This window comes from Pinus tabuliformis, chromosome 9 (genome assembly GCF_031772625.1).
Source record: "Pinus tabuliformis cultivar Carrire ecotype Pingquan chromosome 9, CPIR1, whole genome shotgun sequence".
In the NCBI taxonomy this organism is placed as follows: Eukaryota; Viridiplantae; Streptophyta; class Pinopsida; order Pinales; family Pinaceae; genus Pinus; species Pinus tabuliformis.
The window spans coordinates 1,921,845,002-1,921,865,040 of NC_142307.1; the positions used below are offsets into that span (position 1 = coordinate 1,921,845,002).

The 20,039-nt window shown below is 37.7% G+C and overlaps 1 pseudogene; it reads right to left on the reverse strand.

Annotated features, from left to right (window-relative positions):
* The window catches only part of LOC149156622 (1-phosphatidylinositol-3-phosphate 5-kinase FAB1B-like), a 33,902-nt pseudogene extending 14,297 nt beyond the window's left edge, over positions 1 to 19,605 (reverse strand).
* Positions 19,606 to 20,039: the final 434 nt, after the last annotated feature.

Genomic DNA, 20,039 nt, shown 5'->3' on the forward strand with positions numbered 1-20,039 from the left:
CTGAGTTTTATATAGAAATGGCCTCACTGGGTAAAATTCATAGAAAATACAAAGTCTACAGAGTTTAAATTGGGAAGCTGGATAAAACAGTGGAAATGGTGCTCTTATTGCAAGTGATTTGACAAATTTAACTCAATATTTGGGCATTTTTGGAGATTTTGCCGACGGAAATGGGCTTGAATTTTAGCTTAATGGGAAATTTGCAGAGGAGAATAGAATTCGCAAGTTTTCTTTGGAAAATGGGGTAAGATAGTGATTTATAATGCATAGATTTGTAGGCAGGAGCACATTTTAACTCGAATTTTAATTCTTCGGGGATTTTAACAGAGAAACTTAGAAAAACAGGGTTTTTTAAGCGAATTACAGGTAAATTCCTGTTCTATGGGCACCTGGTGCAAAATGTAGGTTGAAGAGTGAGCTGAGGGGCCGAGCTGCGGATTGAATTCCTTTGGGTGGTGGACTATGCAGAGAAAATGTCGTTTTGGACGTCGTAAACCATGTGAAGCTTGCGCAAGAAAAACAAAGAGAAATGGACAAAAACGTCGTTAAAACGACTTTTAAACAAAATTTTTGATTTTGGCGTGTTATTGGTGCGCTTTGGTCGGGTGACATCAGCATGACGTCATCTTTGTTGGGTAGCGGAGGGTTACGGAAGGTGACTTGGCGCTGAAGTGACAGACACGACGGACGAAATGGTGACGTGGAATGCTGACGTGGGTGTTGATGTGGTGGACGACGTGGGTGCTAATGTGGTGGACGACGTCAGCAGCGGTAAGCGGGAGCGGTTTATGGTTTCATCGCACCGCTTTATGTACGGCGGCGGTTTTGGACCAAACGGACGCGATAAACTGTGGGAGCGACATGCGTCCCACAGTACGGCGGGAAAACCGCTTTTTATCATGCGCTATCGTCCGATCATTGGGGCGCCTCCGATATTGATGAGAGCCGTCTGATCTGGGGGATCGGATCTGACGGTTGATGGAGGGGTAAGTTGGTGGTGGGGTACGGCGCGGGGCCCGCCCGATATATTAACGTTTATATGGTTTCGCGGGGCATAAAACCTTTGGTTACTGGGTTTTATATGGTTTATGCGGGCGGCTTTGGTTATTTGTTTAACCAAATGTTAAACAAATCCCTTTTTTATGTGCGCGGAGGGGTTATTACATGGTCCCAGTTGAACCAATAATTCCCAAAATAACATGGTTATGGCTATAATTGCCGGGGCGGGGATATTTAAGTATTTTGGGTTTTTTATATAGTTTTTTTTATGTGTAATAGGGGCGGAGAAGTATTATATGGGAGCTATACAATATAGTTAGGATGTTATTATGGTTTTGTGAATAGAAAATGCTAAGTTTATGAGGTAAAAACTTAGGTTCTTAGAAAAATGAAAGTGAAATGGAATGATTATTTTTACACAAAAAATGTGGCTTGTTTTGACTAAGTAAACACAAAGTTTCACTTAGTACTTCCTACAAAATGAGATGAACTAGGACCATTGAGTAGATCCCAATGTCCTTGAGGGGATGTTAGTAAGTGTTCTTGAGGAAATGAGAAGGGAAATTAGTCATGCTCCACCTGAACTACAATCACCTTGCCATGGTATTTGTGATATCCATGAGATAGATCATATTTAACAGGACAAAATTGATCACTAACCTGCTTCTACAACATCCACCTGCCTACCCAGCCTAATACACCTAACATTTTTTCTTCTTTTTGATTGGGTGCATTTGAACTAGCAAACCCTTTCTCTTTTGTTTTCTTTTAGCTGCCCTCCTATCTAAGTCTACCCTTATTTCTTCCAAGGGCTCAGATTTAGGTGTTGATACCTTTTGCTTCTCTACCTAGCTGTTTGTCTGCCAATCTTGAACTGTTTGAACAGACCTTATTTTCTAATGCTAAAACAAGAAATTTAAACATGGACTAGCCAAGATTGAACTGTTGGGCCATCCATCAAGTGTGACAGAAGTCACTAATTGCATGATTTGAAATTCTTTGCAAAAATAGGACAGTAGTGGCATTTTGACTAGCACACTTTCCTAATCTTCTCTTTGGGGTTCATTTTCTTTCTTTTTTGACCAATTCATTCTTCTTGCCCTTTGATTTTTCTTTTAGGGCATACCCTCCCTACATTTTTTTATTTTTTTTTTTGATTTTCTGAAAATATGGAACCTTTGCAGCATGGAAAGTATGATCATATTTGGCATTTCCACAGTCAATCATGAAATATGACACCTATTGGTATAGGAACCTAATAGTGGCTCCACTTGGGGATGGATTTTCCAGGTGAAAAGCCAAGAACAGCAGGTCAGATGGCCTTATTTTCAACTCTTGCTGCTTTTGAAACTTCCTTCTACTATAGACAAACAAAACTGTATCTCTGCAACATATATGTTTTTTCCTATGATCTAATTTGAACAGAGTTACAGCTCTGTCTTTGACAGTTTTTCTGAGTGTTTAGTCATCATCTTTATAGCTCCCAAGTTTTCTTCTTGATTTCTTCTGATAAACTCAAAATATACACAAAAGGAGGCAAAATTCCTTCCTTTTCCCTCAAAATTTGCTGCATCCTATTCCCTATTCTATTGCTGTAATAAACTGCTGAAAATAGATATTTATTATGTACAAAACACAGTCCTAACATGTTAACAAAGAGGATCGAAATAATGCTTGAGCATCCGACCATTGATTGGCCGTTCCTCTGCTTCTGTACCATCCAAAGTTCTCAAAAAATAGGTGTTATTTCCTTGTACAGCCTGAATGACAAAAGGGCCTTTCCATAGGAAATCAAATTTGCCATGTTTTCCTTTGTCTTCCCTCCTAGAATCCCACTTCAGCACTTTGTCTCCTATGAATAAATCCTCTGCTTTTGTCCTTTTGTCAAAAATCTTCTTGAGTCTGTCTTGCAGAACCTGAGTTCTCTGATACACTTCCTCTCTAGTCTGCTGCAAGTGAATAGTTTGATTGATTCTTCTTTGAATATCATTGGGTTCTGCTTGTATTTCTTGCAGCAATTTGATCACAGGGATTCCCAAGGATGAAGGGAACATAGCCTCCATGCCATAAACCAACTCATATGGACTTGTTCCAATAGATCTCTTTGTAGATAACCTGTATGCCCAAAGTGCATTAACAAGCTTTTTGTGCCAATTCTTCTTATTTTCCTCCAATACTTTCTTTATGATGTTGATCAAGCTTTTATTGGATGATTCAGCTAGACCATTACCTTGAGGGTAATAGGCTGTGGAGTGGCCCAAGGTAATATGGTATTTGTGACAAAAATTGATCATTCTTTTGGATTTAAAGGCAGCAGCATTGTCTGTTATAATCTTTTCCGGACAGCCAAATCTAGATAGGATATTGGTTTCTAAGAATTGCATGATGATTGAGTCATTGGCTTGCCTACAAGGGATGGCCTCTATCCACTTGGTGAAGTAGTTTGTGGCAATTAAAATCCACTTGTGTTGGCCAGAGGAGGAAGGGTGAATTTCTCCAATGAAATCTAAACCCCATTGTTGAAATGGTCTTTCAGTGGAAATGGGCTTTATAGGTAAAGGTAACATCTTTCTCTTGCCTTCAAAGATTTGACATTTGTGGCAAGAAACTAAAATTTTTTTCATATCAGCAAACAGGGAGGGCCAATAAAACCCGGCTCTTAAGATTTTATCAGCTGTTGACTTCCAATATAAATGTCCACCACAGTCCCCTGCATGAAATTCCTTGAGTACTTTGTCAATGTCATCCTGTGTTAGCCAATTCAGCAAAATACCTTCATGATTTTTACAAAATAAAGCATTGTCTACAATACAAAACTTTGAAGCTTTCATTTTCAAGAATCTCCTTTTAGTTTTGGATAACCTTGGAGGAGCTTGCAGGTTTAACAATACATAAATTATATCAGCATACCAAGGTGATTGTAAGAAGGCTTGATTGATCTGTGGAGTCACCATCTCCTGCTCGTTATCCAGTTCATTGATGTCAAGGGCTTTAAAATTGGTTTCAGTCATCAACTTAGCTAATCCTTGTCCTTTTATTAGTTTTGTTGGTTTGATTTCAATGTCATATTCCAAAATGTTGGCTATCCATTTGCCCCTCTTACCTTCAATTCCTTCTTGAGTCAGAATGTCTTTGACCACGGCATTTGGGACATAAGCTATCACATGAGAGTACAAGATATAAACTCTGAAATCCTTGATGGCCTTTACAAGGGCATAAGCTTGTTTCTCCATGATTTGATATTTAAGTGGTGCATCTCTAAGTGCTTTGCTGAAAAAAGCAATGGGCTTCTCACATCCTTGGTCATCTTTTTGTAATAGGACAACAGCAATAGTATGCTCAGATGCAAAGGAAAAGATTATAAAATCTCTATCAAACTTGGGGCTTGTGAGGACAGGTGTTTTAGTCAAAGCTATTTTGATTTCCTCAAAGGCTTGTTTAGCTTCTATTGTCCATTTGACTTTAGAATCTTTCTTCAACATGTTATTCAACAGTCTTATTAGTTCGGCCAAGTTGGGAATGAATCTTCTTAGGAAATTGATCTTTCCTAGGAAATCTTGCAATTCTTTGATGTTCCTTGGGTGAGGCACTTGGAGGATAGCTTGTATTCTGTCTGGGTCAATTCTAATGCCATCTTTTGAAATTATGTGACCTAGGAGTTTGCCTTCTTCTAGGCCAAACAATGATTTCTTTGGGTTCAAAGATATGCCATATTTTCTGCAAATTAGGAACACTTGTCTTAAATGTTCTAAATGTTCTTGATCTGATTTGGAAAAAGCAGTGAGGTCATCGAGATATATGACTAAAAAATCATGAATCTCTTTTGCAAAGGCTATGTCCATTGCTCGTTGAAATGTGGCCCCTGCATTTTTAAGTCCGAAAGGCATTTTACATATTTGAAGGTTCCCCAAGGTGTTGTAAAGGCAGTTTTATCTTGATCATCCGGGTGAACTAAGATCTGATTGAATCCTGAGAATCCATCTAACAGTGAGATCCTAGAGGCTCCTACTACCCTTTGTAAAATGTGATCCATCTTGGGCAAGGGGTAATGGTCTTTGAGAGAAACTTTATTCAGATTTCTTAAGTCAACACAGTCTTATTTATCCCATTTTCTTCCTAGTGGGCACTAGATTTGAAATCCACTCTGAAAATATAATAGGTGCAATTATTCCAGCTTGGTACATTCTTTTGACTTCCTTTTCAATGAGAGGAAGGAGGACTGGATTAACCCTTCTCAGCTTTTGTTTAAAAGGCTTTTGATTTTCTTTTAAAGGTATTGTGTGTTGGATGACCGAAGTATCATAGGACTTGAGGTCCTCATAGCTCCATGCAAAGACATCCTGAAACTCTTTAAACAACTCAATGTATTTCAGTTTTTGGTTGGGAGGCAAGGCTTTGGATAATTTTACCATCTTAGGATTCTGTGCAGTTCCTATATTGCAGTCCTCAATTTCTGCGTTTAAAGGTTGCATTTTTGGTTTTCTTGGCATATCATTTGAATCAAAAATATCCTCCAAAGGAGTCAAGCCTGTGGGCAAAAAGTTATCTTTCAGCTCAATTACTTCAGATTCTGCCTCAGCAATTTCATCAAGGTCCATTTGTTTCAGCTCTTGTAGATCTTTAGTAGTAAATATTGTTGGGTGTAAAATGTGGTTTGTTGTTTCAGCTGATATATTTTTCTCAATTTTGTCTATCTGCTGTCGATCACAAATGATGCTTGTGTCTATGTTTTTCCTTGAGAATTCTTCTTTCAAATTCAAGAAATTATTGATTTGTGTGTCATTTTCAAACACTTGCCAATTTTTGACATTATCTGGGATAGCAGGTTTGTGTTTGAGTTCAACAGTGAAGTGGTGGTTGGGCTCGAATGGCAGCTTGCACGTGCTGGTAAAAGTTGCCAAACTATGAGCATGTAAGTTTTGGTTTCTTGGAATTTTAGTGAGCTGAAATTCTATGAAGGTGTTGAGTATTTAAATGGCTGCCTCTCTGTAAGCTCTTAGCCTAAGATCGTTTGTAACAAAGTTTCCCTTTATCTGTTGGATAATCAAATCTAAGTCCCCTAGAATTGAAACCTTGGTTGCCCCTAGACTTCTAATCAGTTTAAGTCCCAGCAAAAGGGCCTCATATTCGGCCATATTGTTTGTACATCTGAAATTGAACCTATATGCATGTCCTTAAGCATGGTCATTTTGCATATTGTGTATCCAAATCTCTGCCCCTGCTCCTAATTTGTTCACTGACCAATCAAACTCTTAAGTACCATAAGATTTCTTGATTACCACTAGCCTTAGGAGTTTTGGAAACTTGCTCAGTGGGCAGATTTGGATTTTGTAACTCATATGGTTTGGCTTGCTTGTTTTTTGCTTCAATCACTTCAACAATTTGTTGATCTTGAGCACTAGATTGTTCATTTATGTTTTTTACTTGTGCTGATTCTAGGAGTTTGACATCAGTTTTGGGACACCTTTCAGCATTGTATAAGATGAATGAATCCATATCAGAATGCATGGAATAAATGGGGAAGTTTTGGGGTTTCTCTTGACTGCTGACCACATATTTCATCAATGTTTCCCGGTATAATCTCTTTGGCTGGCCAAAGACTGAAATGGTGGCATAGGACATATCTAGCTGCAAAGATCCTTGGAGTTTTGCACCCCAAGATCTAGACAAAAGCATTCCATACTTTGGTGGGATATCAGCCACCACTGCATCCATCAAAATATTTTTGGCAGGGTACTGTACTAGAGATACAAACAAATCTTTGATCAGACCCAGACACCTGACCTGGCTAGAATCAAATGAGAATAAGTCTTTGTATGGCCTTGTGATATCTAGGTCCAATCTTTCCATCACAGATTTCGGCATCAAATTATGTGAAGCTCCCGAATCAAACATTGCATTATGTAGCACTTTGTCATGAATGTTTAAGCTTATATAGAATGGAGGAACTCCTCCATCTATTGTTTTACCATTTACCTCAGGGCCAAAAATTAGCTCTGGTTGGTCATCTAAAACATTGACTGCATCTCTATTCTCTGATATTTGAAGTGACCTACTGATTTGTTCCTTATAAACCTCATGTTTAGCCAATTCAGACAATGGAATGGCTATTTTTAACTTGCCTATTTCTGTTTCTAGGTTGAAAGGTTTTTCCAGCTGAATCTTTGTATTCCGGGCAACAAGGTTTTCTTTTTCTACTGTGTTTTCAGTGATCTCCTGTCTACCAGAATTGCTGTTTGAAACTGGATATGTTTTAAAATTATTTTCAGGAGGGTTGTTTACCTTTTATTTTGGAGGAAAGGAGGTGGACGATTGATTGTTTGAGGGTTGTAAGTCTGATATGTCCTCAACTGTGGGTTCTTTTGGATTGAGGTCTGTTTTAGCAGGAAACTCCGTAAGGGCAGCTTTATCCTTTGCTTTCTTAGGCTGCTTGGTATCTTTTAGTTTGCTAGGTTCAGGCACATCTGTCGTTCTGCTTCTCAATTTATATTGTTTATGGACCTCATACACCACTGCATCATACCCTTCTCTGAAATCAAATGATTCTCCAGACTTGGTTTGAAATTGTTTGAAATTATGAGCCTCTTGGTCATCTTGGTTTAGAAAGATTTGTTGTTCACTGTTTAAACCCATTAGGTTGATTTGGGTGTCCTTTGTTGGCTCACTAGAGGTTGAGGCTTCGGCATAGTTCTCTTGAAATGGAGGTCTGATATTCTGATCAGGGCCAGGCTTCCCGGTGTTAGGATTTTGATTTTTTCTGAAGTTTGGATTTCTAACATTGTTACTTGGTTGACCCTCCCATGAAGATTTTCTCTCAATAGTTTCCACTCTATCACCCAGTCTATCCATGCCTTTGATGATTGCATCTAGTTTTTGTTCAAATGTAGAAGGCTCTTCTTTGAAGGTAGTCCTTCTTTCAGCTCTAGCTCGGGCTCTTTTAGAGGTTAGATTGGCTTCTATGCTAACAGCTATGCTCTGCATGTCTTCTAAGCTGGCAGGAGCTCTTTCCCTCAGCTGATATGCCATGTCAGAGTCAAATCCATCAGGGAATTTGATTAAGGCTAAGTCAGGTGGACGTCTAAGGTTTTGAGGGATAGCATTGTACACATTATTGAATCTAACACAATAATTTTGGACAGTTTCTTGTGGGCCTCTTTTCAAACTATCATACTCTGATAGGATATGTAGTGGGTCCTTCTTCTTTTCCCATATATTCACAAAGGTTTGGTATAGGGAATCTGAATCAGCAATTGTGTTTGCACCAAGTGCCCTAAACCAAGTCCTTACATCACCGGTTAAGCTTTGGACAAAAATTTTCATTCTGACATCATTGTCATCAATTTCATAGTTCTCAAAGTAGTCCATCATTTTCTTAGTATGTTGTTGGGCTGTGTAGGAGCCAGTACCATCAAAGTATGTGATTTTACTCTGATAATCCTGAGGCATAGCCCCTGGATTTGCAGGCAACTGCAAAGGAGCATAACAGTTTGCCATATTTACAGGTATGAATGGGACATTCGTAGCACAGGGATAACAGCTTAGATAAATGGAGTGAATGGAGGGGTGGAAGAGGTGCTTTGAAGTGATGACGGTGAACTGGAAGAATGTGTACCAATAGTAGAAAGGACTGCTGGTTTTCCGAGAGTAAGCTCAAATTTAGCAAGGTTTTGCTGCAATATATCAAGGTTTATACCAGCAAAATTCTCTAGACCTTCTTGTCTTTTAAGATTTTTAGAGATCAAGTTAGGGTTTTCAAAAATAGTTGGAGGATTGGGATCTGGGTTTGATCTAGTATAACACACTTTCTTCTTTGGAGCCAGCTTCTAAATCAATTTTTTGGTATTTTCTGGAAATGCTCAAAGGACACTGTTTTTGACAATATTTTTCTAGGAAAATATGAATTGTAAAAGTTTTGGATTTTCCTAAAGATCTTTTGAAAATAAGAGGAAACTGATCAAATTTTTGAGACAACTGTATAAATCCTAATGCTAGACTGGAGATTGACTGAAGCAGCTTTTATTTACTCCTGTAAATGCACAACAAAAACAGTTTCAAAGGCTACCTGGCTAACTTCAGGCTCCATCTGTAGCTTTAGAAAATAGACAGCAGTAATAAGCACAGTCATTCAGTCCCCAGTGGAGTCGCCAATGATGTTATCACTCAGGTTGTCCCCTAGGAAAATTCTAAGGAGGGGATATGGCCGAGGTAACCACTAACCAGTCTTTTAGCTAAAAATTCTAGCCAATCTGCAACCAGAGAGGGCTCTCTGTTTGTGATTTAGCTTTGTTTTGCTATATGTTAGGCTAGTTATGAAGCACAAATATTTGTTTGGTGTTTGGAAGGTGACATTCAATAGAACATGGCTGCAAACTAAAAGAAGTTGAGACCATTGGGTTAATGGAGTCAGTGAGAATGAATTACTGGGTATGGTTTCTTAGTCAAAAGGAGAAACTACAGAGAAAGATAGTTAGACACAAAACAAATTTCAAGCTGGAATAAGATGAAGTGAAGTCAGGGAATGAAAGGCAATTAAGAATCTTTCATTATGCTAACAGAGGGAAGATGAGTAAATACTATCAAGGAGTAGTTAAGAATTCCCTAATTGTATTCAGGGTGCAAGAACCAGGGAGACAGGAGCAGTCAAGAATTCCTGCCTATGCTAGTCCTGTAGAAAACATAAAAAATGACAGGAATTGAACACAGAGTACAGCAAAGTAAATTTTGGGTTATTCTTTTTTCCTGCAATTTAGAACATGATATTTAGATGGTATATAAAACACAGATACAGTAAAACAAGAGTAAAGAAGACTTATTGATCCATGAGGTAACACGAGAATTATGCAACATATTCCTTTGCCATTAATCCCATAACCAGCAAATTCACCAGCAAAGCATTCCAGCAATCTTTATTTCAGAAGAGTTCTCAAAATTTACAGCGCAGGTCCAGAATGATATTGACCAGCCAACAATAATATATATATTGAGTAGGTATTTATAAAAAAGAGTTACAAAATATTTCATAGAGAAAATATCAAGCATTAACTTCATCCATCTACTTCTTCAAAGGCAATAAATGATCTTGAAAACAGAGCGTAATCAATGTAGGAGTAACTTGCGTTGTGCTGGCTGTCTTAGGTGGTCTGATATATTTGACTTTTTGATTCAGCCAGTCGGCAGGTAGCTGTCTCTTCATCCCGTGTTCCTGCGTTGCTGTCCTGACCCTTCCATCTGTGCCGGATTTCCCTTTAATGCGTTTTGGCGTGAACTCCTTCCTTGTTGTCTTCATATTTATGATGTGTGGCACGCGCATTAAATTTGATTAAATGCAGATAATCAAAAAATAATTAGCGCCAACACTACCTTGGTAAAACCTCCAACATGCCCTGCCACCATTGGTCTGTTGGCAACTGGTGTCTTTGTAGTTTTATTAATGTTTCATCAGCTTCAGTATACCTGTAGTAATTGGGCTGGACTTCAAAATGATGTGTCATCTCATGTTCAATGTAGAACAAATTTTCTAATTTGTCGTATAAGCTCTGTCCAGAGGGAGATACCATGTCTTCTGAAATTCTTGATGATGCTGTAATTTGATTGGTAACATAGGTATTTACCCTGTGAACATACTGTTCATGTGTCAATAGTCTCTGATTGCTGGTCAATAAGCTGGGTAACCCTTTGCTCTGCAATACTGCAAACTTTTCTCTAAAGGCATTTATTTTTGTCTGCATTTCTTGGCACTTTCTTTCCAGATTCTGTACAAAATTCCTCATGGTCAGCACCTTTTTTACTGTAAAAATAGTGCCTGTTCTGTCCTGAATATCTAGAGCTGCTAGCTGCTCTCTGGTATGAGTATTCAAAAAATGAATTAGTCTAGTGGCCTGTTCGGGCTTGTTTGCTAATAGTACTCTGGCCTTTTGTTGTGTGTGGAGCATGATTGTTCAGAGGTCTTTGTTTCAGCCGGATGTATACCCCAGGAAGTTTGCATACCCCTCCACGCGGGGGGGTGCGGGGGGGCTCAAGGGCAGCGCCCCTGAAGCTAAAAACAAATGTAAAATTGCCTTGTAAAAGTATAGTAATTTCTAGTCAATCTGAGTCGTTCATTAGGCAGATGATCTGACGGTAGAACTTATGTTTAGTTTAGGGTTTTTTGCCCTAGAAGGCAACCCCTCTCTTTGTATGAGGGCATTGTATTGGAGGCTGAGATATAGATGTGTATTCTGTGAGCGAGAAACAGAGAGGTGAGACTGTGAGAGAAAACAGAGGATATTACAGCGGATTTGTTGTAGGTTGTGTCTCTTCATTTTGCTGGATAATAGAAAGGAAGGACTGGCTGTTCAGGGTGGACGTAGCCCAAACTGGGTGAACCACGTATATCTGTGTCTCTCTTGTTTTGTGCGTTTTCTGTGTTTATATTTCTGCAATATTTTATGTGTTCCATTGCTCCGTAATATATAATTTTCTAACACCTTTTGAGTCTCAACTCGAGCTATCTCTATCAATTCAATCTGGTCATGGATAGTTTGTATTGATGTCCATTGATCAGTGATGGACTGGCCAATTTTAGTCCACAAAATTGTTTTGATTTATGCTAGAGTTTTGTGAAGAGTAAGGTCCTTCTCTAAGGATTTTACCTTATTTTCCAAGGCCTTTACTTCTCTTGTTTTCTCAGCCACAGTTATTTTTTATTTATCATAGCTCAACTCTATCTTGGCTAGTTTTTCTTTGGCTTCTTTTAGCTCTGCCATTTGGAGTTCTAAAGATTTTATTTCCTTCATCATTTCTTCCATGCTCAGGTTGGTATCTGGTACTGCTGTTGTTGCTGAAGCTGAGGTACCTACTGTTGGTGCTGGGACAGAGGGAGGGATTGCTGCAGTAGTTGTAGCAGGAGTTTTTGTGCTTATTGGAGCTATTTCTGGTGGCTGGGAGGCCAATTCTCCTTGTTTTCCTTGTAATGCTATCTCCAATGCCTTCTCTGTTTCTGCCAGTCTCTCATTCATCCTCATTAGAAAACTCACCACGTCCTCCTCTTCTTTCTGCTGTGCAACTTCTGTGGTTTGAGGGTGCATTGTAATTGGCAGCTTCAATTGCTTTCTGAGGGTTGCAATATCTTCTTCTTTCTTCTTTATTAAGGCCTGTATGCCCTTGGGATCCTTGGGATCATGTCCCAGCTCAATGATAATTTCCTCCAAGGATTTGATTACATTATCCTTGGCCAAAGAAGAAGCCTTTTCCAATTCTAATTGGGCAGCAGTATTATGTAGTGAATTTTGCAGTCTGTGAGCTAATAATGCTTTGTCTGCCAAGGTGGAGTACACCATTTCTCTGGTTTGTTTATGTATTTCAATCTGGTCCATTGGGTGGATGTCTCTAGAGAGGACTTCCAGATTGGTCCTGATATAATCAGCAGCTGACTGTGGCTGCTGTATTGTGGGCCTGAAGTGACTAAGGGTCATTTTCCCTTCTTGAATATCATAGGCTGCCATTAGCCTTCGTTGATTTGTGGGGGTTGTTCTCAGCAATTGATTATAGAGTTGGATCCTTATTGGGTCATTTCTAGCCTTTATTTTAGTAAAGGCTTTCTTGATATCCGAGCCTTGCGTGCTCTGTTGCCTGGTGGATGTAACCTCCACACCATGCTGCCTCTCTTGCTCTCGCTGATATGAGCTAGTTGATGTTTCCAAAATTGGAGGAATCTGTTGTTCGGTTGTTTCATCACCCCTTAGGTTGCCTGCTGTTTCTTCCGCCAGTTCCTCTTCAGAGTAAGGATTCAACCTTTGCCTCTTTGCCCCTTGCTGTTCTACTGATCCACCAAAAGGTGTGTCTTCTGGTCTGTCTCTTTTCTTGGCTCTTTCCTCATTGAGAGGAGTCTGTAACACAGGGATTTCAGGTACCTTTGTTTGTGTTGAAGGACCTTGCCCTTGACTTTTCTCCTTTGTTGTATCTGGCTGGTCTGCCATTATATCTTGCTGTTCTGAATGCTGTATTTCTTTGCCTTTGGATGTCCCTGCAGGTGGAGCACTCTCTTGGGCAAGTTGTTGTGAAGTTGTGGCGGATGATGTGCCCGCTCCAATGTGTTGAGGCAATGTGAAAGTGACCTATCCAAAAGAGTCCAGGTCAAGCGTTTTTTCAAGCTCTTTCATTGCTTTTTCTAATTTCTCTTCTTCAGTAAGCTCTTCAACTAGTGTGCCTTCTACCCATTCCTATTGATTAGCATATTGTTCAATTTCATGGATTTTGTGGTGCACATATCCTGTAAGCTTGTTTTTTACTCTTCTAAAACTTATGAAATGTTCAGGGTCATATGGTGACCAATGAAAACTTTGTTTCAGCATAAGTTGATCTCTTAATATCTTATCTACTTCCTCCCAGGCTTCTTCCCTTTTATTGAAGATAAAATGGCCCAATTGATGTCTTATCTTGAACTGTGCATGTTTCCTGGCACCATTGAAATGAGTCAAATATGAACTGCTAAATTGCCGGAAGTATTCCAGGGAAAGAGTCTCATAGGGACATACTTTGGCAGCTTGTAGGGAGTTAACTCACAGCCATAAATCCTAATCACTGTGTGATTTTGGTAAAAATACCAGTCACCAATACTGTATTCCTTTGAGAGATGTAAAATTTTCTACATTTCAGCAGAGAGCTTGGAAGGAGGAGTTGTTATCAACAAAGAAGTGGCTGGATATATGAACAGGTCAATGAACTCACAATATGTATAAGGGGAGTTGTGGACCTCATGGAATACTGAGGTCCAGAAAATTACAGACCTCCTTTCTCCTTTGAGGTCCAATTTTTTAAGAGGAATTTGGAAACTATCAGGTTGATAGTACAGCAGCAAATGATATATGTAGGATGCATATTTGAACACTCTTTCTCTCTCCAAGTTCATGAATTGATTATGGATTTTATTTACTATGAAGGTGGAATAATCATATTTGACAGCAGGGGGCTGTCCTGGAGTGAATATGGAATTCAATGCTAAAACAATTTCATCAATATGCTCACTAGTTTTGAAACCCAGAATGTAGGAAATCATATCAGTAATGAGTATGCCAGCGTCATTAAACCAGACTTGATTAAAAGGAGGTGGATGCCTGGGCTGGCTTTCTGGTCTCATGAATAATTGAGCTATTCTGGTAATCTCTGAGCTGGGCAGTTTGGCAGCTTGGTCAAGCAAGGATTTCATGGTGAGAGGAGCCAGAGGCTGAGTGGGCTTAAAGTTCAGCATCTCATTTATGGATTGAGGAGTAATATTGAAGAGTATAGTCCCAGATGGAGCCATAACTACTCTTTGTGTGGGTTCATAATTTGCACAGCATAAATAGATGAAATCAGGGAGCACATTTACTGAAGGGAGGTAATAGATAGGCATGTTGGATTCCCAAATTCCCAAGACATCAATGTTGCTTCTGTAGCTATTTCTAATTTCACAAAAGGCTTGCAGGTGAGATTTGTAACCCATCATATCCTTAATTTGGAAGTCCCTGTCAGCAAGGGGTATCCATTCCAATTCCTTATGTGGTGCATTCAAGGGGGCAACATTCAAGGCCACTGGAGCTTCCATGCTTCACTGTCTGTGTTTATAATTGGAATTTGGGTCTGTGTAACAACAGAAAACAGAGTACTGGCACTAGGGTTTTTCTCAGGAAATTTGCAAACTGAGTTTTATATAGAAATGGCCTCACTGGGTAAAATTCATAGAAAAGACAAAGTCTGCGGAGTTTAAATTTGGGAAGCTGGATAAAACAGTGGAAATGATGCTCTTATTGCAAGTGATTTGACAAATTTAACTCAATATTTGGGCATTTTTGGAGATTTTGCCGGCGGAAATGGGCTTGAATTTTAGCTTAATGGGCAATTTGCAGAGGAGAACAGAATTCGCAGGTTTTCTTTGGAAAAATGGGGTAAGATAGTGATTTATAATGCAGAGATTTGTAGGCAGGAGCGCATTTTAACTCGAATTTTAATTCTTCGGGTGATTTTAATAGAGAAACTCGGAAAAACAAGGTTTTTAAAGCGAATTACGGGTAAATACCTGTTCTATGGGCGCCTGGTGCGAAATGTAGGTTGAAGAGTGAGCTAAGGGGCCGAGCTATGGATTGAATTCCTCTGGGTGGCGGACTGTGCAAAGAAAATGTCGATTTGGACGTCGTAAACCATGCAAAGCTTGCGCAAGAAAAACAAAGAGAAATGGAAAAAAACGTCGTTAAAACGACTTTTTAACAAAAATTTTGATTTTGGCAGGTTATTGGCGCACTTTAGTCGGGTGACATCAACATGACGTCATCTTTGTCGGGTAGCGGGGAGTACGGAAGGTGACTTGGCGATGATGTGACAGACACGGCGGACAGAATGGTGATGCGGAATGCTGACGTGGGTGCTGACGTGGGTGTTGACGTGGTGGACGACGTGGGTGCTGACGTGGTGGACGACGTCAGCAGCGGTAAGCGGGAGCGATTTATGGTTTCAGCGCACTGCTTTATGTACGGCAGCGGTTTTGGACCAAACGGATGCGATAAACTGTGGGAGCGACACGCGTCCCACAGTACGGCGAGAAAACCGCTTTTTATCACGCACTATCGTCCGGTCATCGGGGCGCCTCCGATATTGATGAGAGCCGTCCGATCTGGGGGATCGGATCCGACGGTTGACGGAGGGGTAAGTTGGCGGTGGGGTACGGCACGGGGCCCGCCCGATATATTAACATTTATATGGTTTTGCGGGGCATAAAACCTTTGGTTACTGGGTTTTATATGGTTTATGCGGGCGGCTTTGGTTATTTGTTTAACCAAATGTTAAACAAATCCCTTTTTTATGTGTGCGGAGGGGTTATTACATGGTCCCAGTTGAACCAATAATTCCCAAAATAACATGGTTATGGCTATAATTGCCAGGGCGGGGATATTTAAGTATTTTGGGGTTTTTTATATAGTTTTTTATGTGTAATAGGGGCAGAGAAGTATTATATGGGAGCTATACAATATAGTTAGGATGTTAATATGGTTTTGTGAATAGAAAACACTAAGTTTATAAGGTAAAAACTTAGGTTCTTAGAAAAATGAAAGTGAAATGGAATGATTATTTTTACACAAGAAATGTGGCTTGTTTTGACTAGGTAAACACAAAATTTCACTTAGTAATTCCTATAAAATGAGATGAACTAGGGCCATTGAGTAGTTCCCAATGTCCTTGAGGGGATGTTAGTAAGTGTTCTTGAGGAAATGAGAGGGGAAATTAGTCATGCTCCACTTTAACTCCAATCACCTTGCCATGGTATTTGTGATATCCTTGAGATAGATCATATCTAACAAGACAAAATTGATCACCAACCTGCTTCTACAACATCCACCTGCCTACCCAGCCTAATACACCTAACATTTTTTCTTCCTTTTGATTGGGTGCATTTGAACTAGCAAACCCTTTCTCTTTTGTTTTCTTTTAGCTGCCCTCCTATCTAAGTCTACCCTTATTTCTTCCAAGGGCTCAGATTTAGCTGTTGAGACCCTTTGCTTCTCTACCTAGTTGTTTGTCTACCAAGCTTGAACTGGATTTAATACCTCTGTGGTTTATTACTTTTAACTTAGTTACCGGAGAATCCACAGTAAGAACCATTTTCTGCCAACGTTTCAAATCCCAACCGGGATCCATCATCAGGACAACTTGAATGCTTGATAGAAGAAGAGCCTATTGGCGGGATTAAATAGTAATGAGGAGAAAAGAGAGATGAATGTCGGCTTTCAATTTTTGAAAAATAATTTTAGATGAGATGTCGGCAGTCTCAGATTAATTAAATTTTATTTATTTATTTTTTAGTAACTTAATATTTAATATGATAGTTATTATTAATATTAATTCTATTATTAATTATTATTAATATGCTAATTAATAATAAAAATAATTAGTATTATAATAATTAATAATAATTATTAGTATTAATGATATTATAATTATCATAGTTAATGTTAAAAAGTATTAATCTTAGAAAATTGAATTAATATTTAATATTTATAGTAAATGATTGATCATAAATATTTATAATAATTTATTATTAATAATAATTGTAATTATAATTATTATTATCATTAAAGTAATAATTAGTAATAATAATAATAAGAATTATAATAATTAATAATAATTAGAATTCATGATATTATATTGATCAAAATTAATGTTAAATATTAATTTTAAAAAATTGAATTAATATTTGGAATTTTATTAAAATATAAGCTCGAATAATTTTTATTGAATTTTTTTTTATTTTTTTTATTTTTTTTTATAATAGGTTACCATCTAGCTTAGTAAAGAAATTTTATTGTTAATTGTCAATTTTATTGATATTAATAATTATTATTTATTAATATAATAATTAATAATAATTAGTATTAATAATATTAATAATCATAATTGGAATTGATCAAATTAATCCTAGATTATTGTATTAATATATAATATTGATAATATTAATCCTAGAATATTGAATATAATATTTAATATTTATTATTTAGTTTATATATACCATATGAGTTAGAATAATGTTATTTTTATTTTAAATAGAATAATTACCAATAAATTTTTGATATTTTGGGAGATTATGGGATAATATTAGTTAAACTATTTAAATGAATAAATATTAATAATAATTATTATTATATTAAAATAGATATTTTAATATTAGGAATAACGTAATTAATATGGGTAATTAATTAATTAATTAATGATAAAGGTTAATGTCAAAATTAATAATGTAATTGACTAATTGTTATTATTATTATAATTATTATACTAATATTAATAAAGGGAGTTAATTTCTCTGATTAGGGGAAGCTAGCTTCCACTAATCTCCATACCATTGTCTCTGTTGAGATTATGTGGGTGTTTGATAATTTCAAGAGCTTCTCTGATCTTTCGCCTATGGTGATGCTCTTCCCTAGCAATAATAGAGGCGCTTTCCAAGCAGACATGGTGCTTAGTTTTTGAGGAGTGTTCTGCCAGGGCGGAAGTACGAGACCTTTCATTCTTAATATCAGCTCCATGTTCCTTGAGTCTGGTCTGCAGGGAACGACCTGTTTCACCAATGTAGCTTCTCCCACATGAGCAATCAATTTTATAGACCCCTTTAAGTTGATGTCTATCAATATTATCCTTGACAGATCTCATACCTTGTCTAATAGTTCCAGGTGCTGAGAATTGCGTTCTTATGTTTTTCCTTCTTAGGATTTTTGCAATCTTATCTGTAACTCCATGAATGTAAGGTAGAAAAACCCTACCACCCTCCAGTTGATCTCGGGCCTTGGGTTCATGAGATAACATCTTTTTCTCGGCTTTTTGAATTGCTCTTTTAATCTCATTTTCTTTGTAGCCTATACCCTTAAAGGTTGAGACTAAATGCTTCTTTTCTTCATTCAGATGATCAGCGTCAGAAATTCGAAGGGCCCTGATAGCAAGAGTGTTTTGAACTATTTGAATAGACCTTATTTTCTAATGCTAAAACAAGAAATTTAAATATGGACTAGCCAAGATTGAGCTATTGGACCATCCATCAAATGTGACAGAAGTCACTGGTTGCATGATTTGAAATTCTTTGCAAAAATAGGACAGTAGTGGCATTTTGACTAGCACACTTTCCTGGTCTTCTCTTTGGGGTTCATTTTCTTTCTTTCTTGACCAATTCATTCTTCTTGCCCTTTGATTTTTCTTTTAGGGCATACCCTCTTTACATTTTTTAAATTTTTTTTTTTTGATTTTCTGAAAATATGGAACCTTTGCAGCATGGAAAGGATGATCATATTTGGCATTTCCACAGTCAATCATGAAATATGACACCTATTGGTATAGGAACCTAACACCTTGATTCACCCATGCCACCTTCCCAAATAGCTCCTTTGTTGTTATTTGATAATTAAGATTAACCTTGGATGAAAGAGAAACAATGAAACCATTTTCCAAATCTCAATTTTTTCATTCCTTATCTCGAAGTTCCAAATATGATGTGCCTTCCCCATATGAACCTGGACCCACATGAGATATAATTTCACTTGGATATGCCTTTATTGAAGATGACAATCCAAATAAATCGGCTGAAGGAGTAGTTGGCAAGGAAGGTATCTTTCCAGATGGATATATATCGCACTATACCCCTGTAACTTGAGCACGTGTATTTCCTATGGAGGATCTCTTAAAAACAATTTATGTTTAAACAAGACTAGTTCCATCAACACTAGATTTACTAGTAACATGTGATATAGGTGGCCCCATCCCTCCACTAGTAAGAGGTGGTTTGGACTCTCCCTTATTGTTATCAATCATAGGGTCATCTGCTAAGGTAGAGACAATTGACATTGTCTTATACATTTTCAGGTTTTGCATTTCTCTTGACTGGTTTTGTTTTGGAATAGGAACAACAGAATTGGGTATCATAGAAATAGATCTATCTAAACTTAATTGTTTGTCTGGAAATGCAACAGTTATTGGTGATTTCAAGGGAAGTTTAGGCAAGGTGGAACCTTCATTTGCAAGGAAACATGTCTCAAGGGCTAAATGGTAAGTTGCAAACCCTGCATATTGAACATGTTTAACTTTCTTCAACTGATCATGATTTGCACCCATAAGCAGAACCTGTAAACACAAGAGCAGAGTGAGTCCCATAAATTATGACTTCAAGAAAAGAGAATATAACTTAAGATCAATATGTCACCTAATTTGGAGATAGTCAACCATATGAGATACTTTCAAGAACACAATTTTGAGAACCTCTTTACTTTTTTGGAAATATTAAGAGAAAATATTAGATTGATTTCCAGGCTCCAGCCTCCATCTGTGACTTAAATTATCATAACATACATAATAGAAGTACCATTTCTACTAGAAATATTAGAATTTCATGGCATATTAAGAATAAATATAATACTTATTTTAATGACAATAAAATATTAAATATACAATGAATCATAGACAGATTACCACCCTTGGAATCACCATCCTAGACTAGAAAACACATTTCTATTTTGTATTCAAAATGTAGATTTATTGATTCACATCAG